Here is an 8569-nt window from a genome sequence, read left to right as displayed (position 1 = left end):
CTTTTAGCACTTATATCTCTAAAACTATTAAGAAAGCTTTCTTACTAAAGTGCTAAGAGTTTAGTCTTAAAAAGAGAATAATTTTTTTTTTTTAAACATTTATAATATATTCTTAGATCTAAGTCTCTTCTCTATATCTTTTAAAGATTGTAAGGTCCTGCAACACTATATTAAGGCTACTAAAATTTTAAATAACTACTTTCTAATATAGTTTAGGGTAGTTGTTTAAAAAGTAATTTCTTTTATATTACTAGTAAAGTTTATTATTTAGTCTTTTCTATATTTCTTTATTTATAAGGCTATATTTAGTAGTAATAGCTTTTACTATTATAGTAGTATTTTTATTCTCTCTCTTCTAAAAGTCTAAGCAGTTTTAGTAAAAGTGTTCTACTTTTTTATAGTTTAGGCAGGCCTTATCTTTTAACTACTTTTATTATTCTTTTATTAAAGGCAGCTTATTACGTCTTAGAACTTAGTTTTTCTTTAGAGAAAAGCTTTATGTATGCTTTACATAACTAAGGTCTATTAGCTTTTTATTATATTATAAAAGCTTTTTTTTTTTAGAGATAAACTTTAGCTTTTAGAAAGTTCTTTTTAATTTCTTTTCTTTTTTATATTCTTTATGTTAGTTGTTATAAGTTGTTGCTTTCTTAATATAGTCTTTAAAAGTAGTTAGTTAGTCTATATGCATAAACTTATCTTTTACTTTGTTATTTAGTTTATTATAAAACATGCAGTATAGGGCTTTCTAGTTATTCTATCTGCAGATAGCTATTTGTTCCCTAAAGCGTGCTGTGTAGTTTTAGACTAGTCTGCTGCCTTGTTTTATGTTATCTAGTTTATTAGCTGTAATTCTTTTCTTATCTAAAGTCCTATAAATAGCTAATAGGGCTATTTTAAAATTCTTAACACTACTAAACACTTTCTTTGTTTTAAGGTTAAGTAACATGCTGTTAGCTTTAAAGTCTATTTAATTATTAGCATAGAGTTAAAACTAGATTATAGAGGGGCTTTTTAAGTGTAATCCTATCTAAGAGATTATTTCTATGTTAGTCTAAAATGCTCTCTTATTATATTATATATAGAGGTAGCATCTAGTAAAGAATAGTTAAAGGTCCTTTAATAATTTTTTAAAAGGCTTTAAAAAGGCTAGTTTTAAAGCTTTTTTAGCTATAACACTTACTTTATTTATTAAAATATTTTAAACTTTTACTAATTCTACTTATAGTTTATGTATCTAATAAGCTTAGGTAGTAGCCTTATAGAGGTTAATAAAAGGCAGAGGGCTTAGTAAGTTTATAGTTTTTTAGTAAAAGTTAGCTATTTTTTTTTTAAGTTTTAGTAACTTACTAACTTTATTACTAATCTACTAGAGTTCTTTAATGTTATTTTAAATTAAGTTAATCTGTTTTGCAAGAACAGCTTTACTTTAGGTAGAAACTTCTGTAGATTCTAATAGCGCAGCATAGGCTATGTTAGAATCTAGATTATGTTATAAGGTTGCTATACTTTTTAAAAAGAGTAGTGTTTAATATTACAATTTTTGCTTTAAAAAGCACTTAGGTCTAATGTTATTCCTAAAGAGGAAAGTAGGATAAATAGTAAAGGCTAATCTAGTAGAGTGTACAGTCCTACATATAGGCTATTAGGCTAATAGAGAGAGAGAGAGTGACTAGATTATAGTTTGCCCTATGTGCAGCAGTAGAGAGGCTAGGGTTAAACAGTCCTAATAGACAGAGTTAGAGGTATATATAGTGTAAGATATATAAATAGTATTACAGCTTTTTAAAAAGCTAAATGCTACTTAGTCTATATAAAAAATAAACTAAACATTAAACACACCTTTTAAAGGTTGTTTAATGTAGAAACTATATACATGTGCTAGGGATGCTAAGGGAGTAGATAGAGTCTATAGGAGCCTGCTAAAGGGAGCTCCTTAAGCTCCCTTAAGCTCCTACTAATACGCGGCCTGTTTCCTATTAGACAATGCATTCTTCCATGATCTCGGGTAGGCGCGCTGCCTCCGTGTCCTCCGACTGGTCTGTAAGCGAGCCCTGTTCCAATCCAGCTAGATTGTGGAGCACTGCTGGTGGGGTTACGCTGGTCCAACCATAGACCGTAACACCTGTGTTCTACATATTATTGCTGCGCTAAGTAGCCTTTAAATCTAACTATTTACTTAGATAGCTAAACCTGCTACCTAAACTTATTATTATAAATAATAAACTAGAATATGTTATAAAAGATGTTAAATAAATCTAGTTTAATAAAAAGAAACATACTTATAAATACTTTATAAAATAGACTAGATATAATAAACTGTTATAGGAACCTGTAGAAGCCTTATAAGAGAACTTTATAGTAACTTAATTCTACGCCTAATACCTATCTAAACTAAACTTATACTTTAATAAAAATAACTTAATGCTAGAACTACTAATGTAAAGGATTCTCTTTTTAATAAGAGGGGGGGTACTGTTATAGTATCCTCCCTAGATTCTAGACATAACTGTATTAGACGTGTACTAGAGTATTATTAGTGCACATCTAACATAAATATAACATAATATAGATATAAACTTAAGCATAAACTACCTTAACACTAACTAAACTTAGAATAGGCTTAATTTATACCTAAAGTGCTTAGACTTCTAAGCTAAGTATTTAATTACTAATTTCCTTCTAAACTTTTCTATTCCTTACACAACGTCTTGTACCTACTATAATACCTCACGTAGTAATTAAACTAGACCTCTGTGAAGCTCTATAACCTTACTCGTGCACAATTGTGACACAGCTTATACTTTAAGCTTTTAAATAAGACATAATACTTTTTAAGTAACACACTGCAGCTATCTATAAGGTTTTTTAAAAGATAATAAGTAACTAACACACTAGATAACCTTTTTAAGCTAATTATATAGCTAACTTATAAAAGCTAAATAATAATAAAGAGTAAGTAATTATTTAGCATATACTTAAGCTAGATGCGCAAGGATTTCCCTCTTAGCTAGTAGCTATAGCTAATATAGCTAATTCTTTACACGCTAAGTATAATATAGGCTATATTAGCATAAACTAGCTTAATATGTTTATTAAGTGTTACTTAAAGCTTAAAGTAAAGTTTAAGTATAAGTATAACTATAAAAAAGCTTTTTATAAAAATTTTATAGTAATTTAAAGCTAGTTTAACTTTATAAAAAATATTAAAGCTAAGTATAGCATCTAAAATAATAACATATATAACTTTAATAAGATAAAGTTTATAATAGGCTAAATATCTACTAAAGCAGTTATTATAAGTTTAAAAAGATAAAAATAGCTAAAAGCAGTTTAGCTAGGTAACTAGAAGTAGACAACAGCTATCTAGAGCATTAATGCTAAAAGGTAGGCTATTCTGCTTTTTATTATTTTTTAAAGTAGTAACTACTTTTTAAACTAGTATAAAAAAAATTTACTTTAAAATTAAGTTATTATAATCTCTAAGCACAGCTAGACTACTAATTAGCTTAGTCTAGACTAGTTAAAGCACTTTAATGTGCATATAAAGAAGTGTACTATTAGTAGCTACTATCTACTAGTTATTAATAGCTATAAGAGCTATAACTTACTTTATTTTTAGTAATACTATAAAGATAATAAAATTATTACTATTTACATACTTTTTTACTTATTATACTTTTTATAGCTACTTAATATAGGTTGTTTTACTCTTTTAAAAAAAGTATATAAGTGCTAAGCTAAAAACTTTATACATAACTAAATTACTTATATTATAAAAATAAAGTTTTTACTATGCTTTAAAGTAGCTTATAATACTATAATTACTTTTAGTAATATTTAAAAAAAGTTTTAAAGTGCTAGATTAGTTTCTTTTAACTTATAATAAGTTATAATAAGCTTTAATATAAAGTTATACACTTTATTACTACTACTACTTATATATAATAAGCTTTAGTAGTTGTAAACTGTCACGGTATCCTCCCTAGATCCCAGACATAACTATATTAGACGCGTACTAGAGTATTATTAGTGCACGTCTAACACAAACACAACATAACACAGACATAAACTTAAGCATAAACTGCCTTAATACTAACTAAACTTAGAGCAGGCTTAATTTATACCTAAAGCGCTTAGACTTCTAAGCTAAGTATTTAATTACTAATTTCCTTCTAAACCTTTTTATTTCTTATATAACATCTTGTACTTACTATAATACCTTACATAGTAATTAAACTAGACCTCTGTAAAGCTCTATAACCTACTTATGCATAATTATAACATTACATTATGTTAAAACTTTAGCTAAGAATAGCCTCTAAATCTAATCTAATAAGCTTAGTACTTATATAACTTTAAGCTATTAAAGTAAGCTAAAAAGCCTTCTAAAAAGCGCTTACTTTATAAAAAAGCTACTATATTATAAGCTTTAAAGCTTTTTAAAAGAACTTTAAAAAATAGCTTTATATTATTAAGTAGTTTATTTCTGCCTTAACTTTTGTTATAGTAGTAGAAACTAAGAACTTACTAGCCTTAAAGCTTACCTAAAAGTCTAAAGATAGCTTAACTCTCTTCTACCTAACACTGCCTATAACCTGTAACTTTTTTAACTTAGTAATAAAATCTAACTAACTCTTTAATCCCCTACTATTTAATAGAAAACAAAAAGACCTACTTTTTTTCCTACATAAGCTCTAATATAAACTTAAAGAAAACGCAGACTAATTCCCCTCTAAACACTTTTAGTTACTATATGCTTACTTTTAACTTAACTATAATATAACAGCCTTAATTAACTTACTAATAAATAAAGATATTATTAACTTAGATTAATTTATAGCGTTTTTATAAGTAACTTATAAAGACTTAAATAAAAAGTTAACAGCCTTAAGTTACCTAAACACTTTATAATAAAAAAAAAAAAGCTTTACTTTACACTTTACTAAGTTCTACTAACTTGCATTTAATATAAGCCTAAATAAGATAGGTTTAATTATAGCTTTATATAACTCCCTCTTAACTAAACTATAACGCGCTATAGTAGAAGAACCTCTCTTAAACAACCTTAATATGTATGTGAACTTAATTACTACCTATAATAATAACATAAGGTTCCTCCCTATACAAGCTCTAATACACCCCTAAACTAGCGCAGTTATAAATAAAGACCTTAATATAATAAAAATTAATTTAAATTATGCTCTAGTTAGTTCTAGAAAGTATAAAGATTATAAAAAAAAAAGTTAATACTTTAAGTATAGTAAGCATAGTTATATTTTTTAAAACTACTTTATTTCTTTTTTTTAAGTCTACATAAGTAGCGCTGCTAGCACTTATTAAAAATTTTTACTATTTTAATCTTATTTCTGTAAGGGCTTTAACTTATATTTAAGCCTTAATCCCTCTTGCTACTCTTAACATAGCTGCAGCTATAGTAGTAGGAGCCTGCAAAAAGGCTTATTCTAGGGCTAAGTTGCCTCTTAGGACTAATTTAACACTAGATCTTTGCTAACTTATAGGCTAAGTCCCCTACTAATAACTAAAAGTACTAAGTTAATATTTCTATATATTTATAATAAGAAACTATATTAGCTTTAATATAAGCTTTTATTAACTTAAAAGTAAATAGCATAGGTTACATTAACAAAAAACTAGCGCATAAACTAAATCTTTAATTAACACTACTTACCTAAATAATTTACCTAACTAAATTTAATAGAAAACAACTTAAAAAAAGTTCTATTTTTTATACTACAACTATTATAATTACCTACTAACACTATAAGGAGTAGATTAAGCTCTATGTAATAAACATAAAATGTTATAACTTAATCCTAGGACAACTATAGCTGTATTAGCATAAAGTTGCCTTTAATTACTAAGAGTAAGTTTTAAACTTTAACTCTTTTTAATGCTAAGACATATACTTACACTTACACCTAAATAATACTTAAATAGCACTTAATATAAAAGGTTTTTAGACTTACTTTTTAATAACCTAGAAAAGAACTACTTAAGTAAGGCTAATAAGCTAGGCCTTTTACTAAGATAAGCTATGTAAAATAATTTAATAACTACTTAAACTTAAAGAAAAAAAAGCCTTTAAGAAACTTTTACTTACCTAATTTAAACATAAACTAGGACTTAAACAGCAGATAGACATCTACTATATAGAACTTACCTTATTTATAACTCTAGCTTAATAACTAGATTACAAAATCTACATAGTTATAATTTCTAATATAGACTAAGCTTTAGCTCTCTAAAAATACACTAACTTAAAGATAATAGTCTTTTAAGACTACTATAACTTATTACATGTTTTTTTAAGACAAGTCTAATAAGCTTTTAATATAATATCTGTATAATTACTAAATAACTTTTAAGCCTAGTAAACAACCTAGTTATAGGCTACTATATAAGATGTTACTAAATAAATTAAAAGTGCTTTAAAAATACCTTAATAAGAACCTAGAGAAAAAGTTTATTTAAGCTAGCTTCTTACTAGTAGTGTTACCTATACTATTTATAAAGAAACCTAGAGGTAGGCTTTAATTCTATGTTAACTACTAAGAACTAAATGCTATTACTATTAAAAACTAATACTTAATTTCTTTTTTATAAAAAACTCTAAGCTAACTAAGTAAAGCAAAGTATTTTATAAAGTTAGATATTATTACTGCCTTTAATAAGCTAAAAATAGTAAAGGGTAATAAGTAGCTAACAGCATTTTAAACCTAATACAGACTATTTAAGTACTTAGTAATGCCCTTTAGCTTAGCTAACACGCTTAGTACTTTTTAACATTTTATAAACAACTTACTCTAACCCTACTTAAATGTGTTCTACACTATGTATATTAACAATATTTTAATTTATAGTAATAGCCTTTTAAAGCATAAACAGCATATACACTTAGTGCTAAAGGCTATAGAAGAAGTAGGTCTATAACTTAACATAAACAAATATAAGTTCTACTAATTAAAGGTTATATATTTAGGATATATAATCTTTATAAATAGCATTTAAATAGACCCTATTAAGGTTTAGACTATGCTAAATTAGCAATACTTAAAAGATATAAAAGATGTTTAAGCCTTTATAAAATTTACTAACTTTTACTAATAATTTATTAATAACTTTTTATAGCTAGTAAGCCCTATAATTACACTTACTAAGAAAAAGGTTTAATTTAACTTTAACTTAAATTACTAATAGTTTTTTAACTAGCTAAAAAAAGCTTTTACTAAAGCTTTAATACTCTACTACTTTAACTCTAAACTACTAATACTTATAGAAGCTAATGCCTTAGACTATATAGTAGCAGAAGTTCTCTTCTAGACTAAGCTAGACAGGACTATTAGGCCTATTACATACTTTTTAAAAAGAATAAGTCTTGCAGAAGGTAATTATAAGATTTATAATAAAAAATTACTTACTATAGTACACTACTTTAAATAATAGCAACTTAAACTAGAAAGTGTAGCGCATCTAATATAGGTTCTATTTAACTATAAGAACTTATAGTACTTTATAACTATAAAATAACTTAGCTACTAATAAGCCTATTAGTTTAAATACTTATTTTATTTTAATTTTAAAATTACTTATTATTCTAGTTAAAATAAAGAAAAACTAAATGCCTTTATAAAGTAATTTTAAAACATTTTTACTTAAAAAAAAGTGTAAAAGGCTTAACACTAAACTTTACTTTAACTTAAGCTATTTTTAAACCTTAACCTAAATAAAATAAATTAGATAATTAATTAGATTATTACTAATAAGTATTTAAAGAATAAATTTATCTAAAAAACTTTAAACCTGCTCTAAAACAGCACTAGTTAGTTAAAGAAGGTAATACTAGCTAACTATAAAAACTAAAATAGTAAGCTATATTACTATAACTAACTTATAATCTCTAATTCTAATAAACTAAGAATTAAACTACTCTAAATTATACATAACTTGCCTATTAGAGAACACCTAGGCAAAGGAAAGACTCTTAACCTACTACAAAGAGAGTACTACTAGCCCTGCATGTTCTATACTATACGCTAATATGTATTATGTTGCTATACTTACTGTAAAGTAAAAGCCTTTTAAAAAAAGTATAATAGCCTACTTAAACTGCTTCTAATTCTTAAATAAGCTTAAAAAGATATATTAATTAATTTTATTATAAACCTACTTTTATCTAAAGAGTATATAAATATTATAGTAGTTATTAATTACTTAGCTAAGTATTAATACTTAATACTATATTCTTTTATAACTGCCCCTAATATAGCCTAGTTATTTTACTAATATATATAAGTTTACTATAGCCTGCCTAACATAATTATATTAGATAGAGGTACACAGTTTATCTTAGCTTTCTAGAACAAACTTTATAAATAGCTTTAAATTATTTTCTATCTATCTATAGCTTTTTACCTAGAGACTAATAGCTAGACTAAGAACATAAACACTATAATAAAATAAGTTTTATAAGTGTACATAAACTACTAGTAAAATAACTAGGTAAAATAGTTAGCTATAGCATAGTTTAAAGCTAATAACATAATAT

The sequence above is a fragment of the Lindgomyces ingoldianus genome (assembly GCF_010093535.1).
Source record: "Lindgomyces ingoldianus strain ATCC 200398 unplaced genomic scaffold BDR25scaffold_24, whole genome shotgun sequence".
Classification (NCBI taxonomy): Eukaryota; Fungi; Ascomycota; class Dothideomycetes; order Pleosporales; family Lindgomycetaceae; genus Lindgomyces; species Lindgomyces ingoldianus.
The sequence above is the reverse complement of the archived record's forward strand: the minus strand, read 5'-3'. Positions refer to the sequence as shown.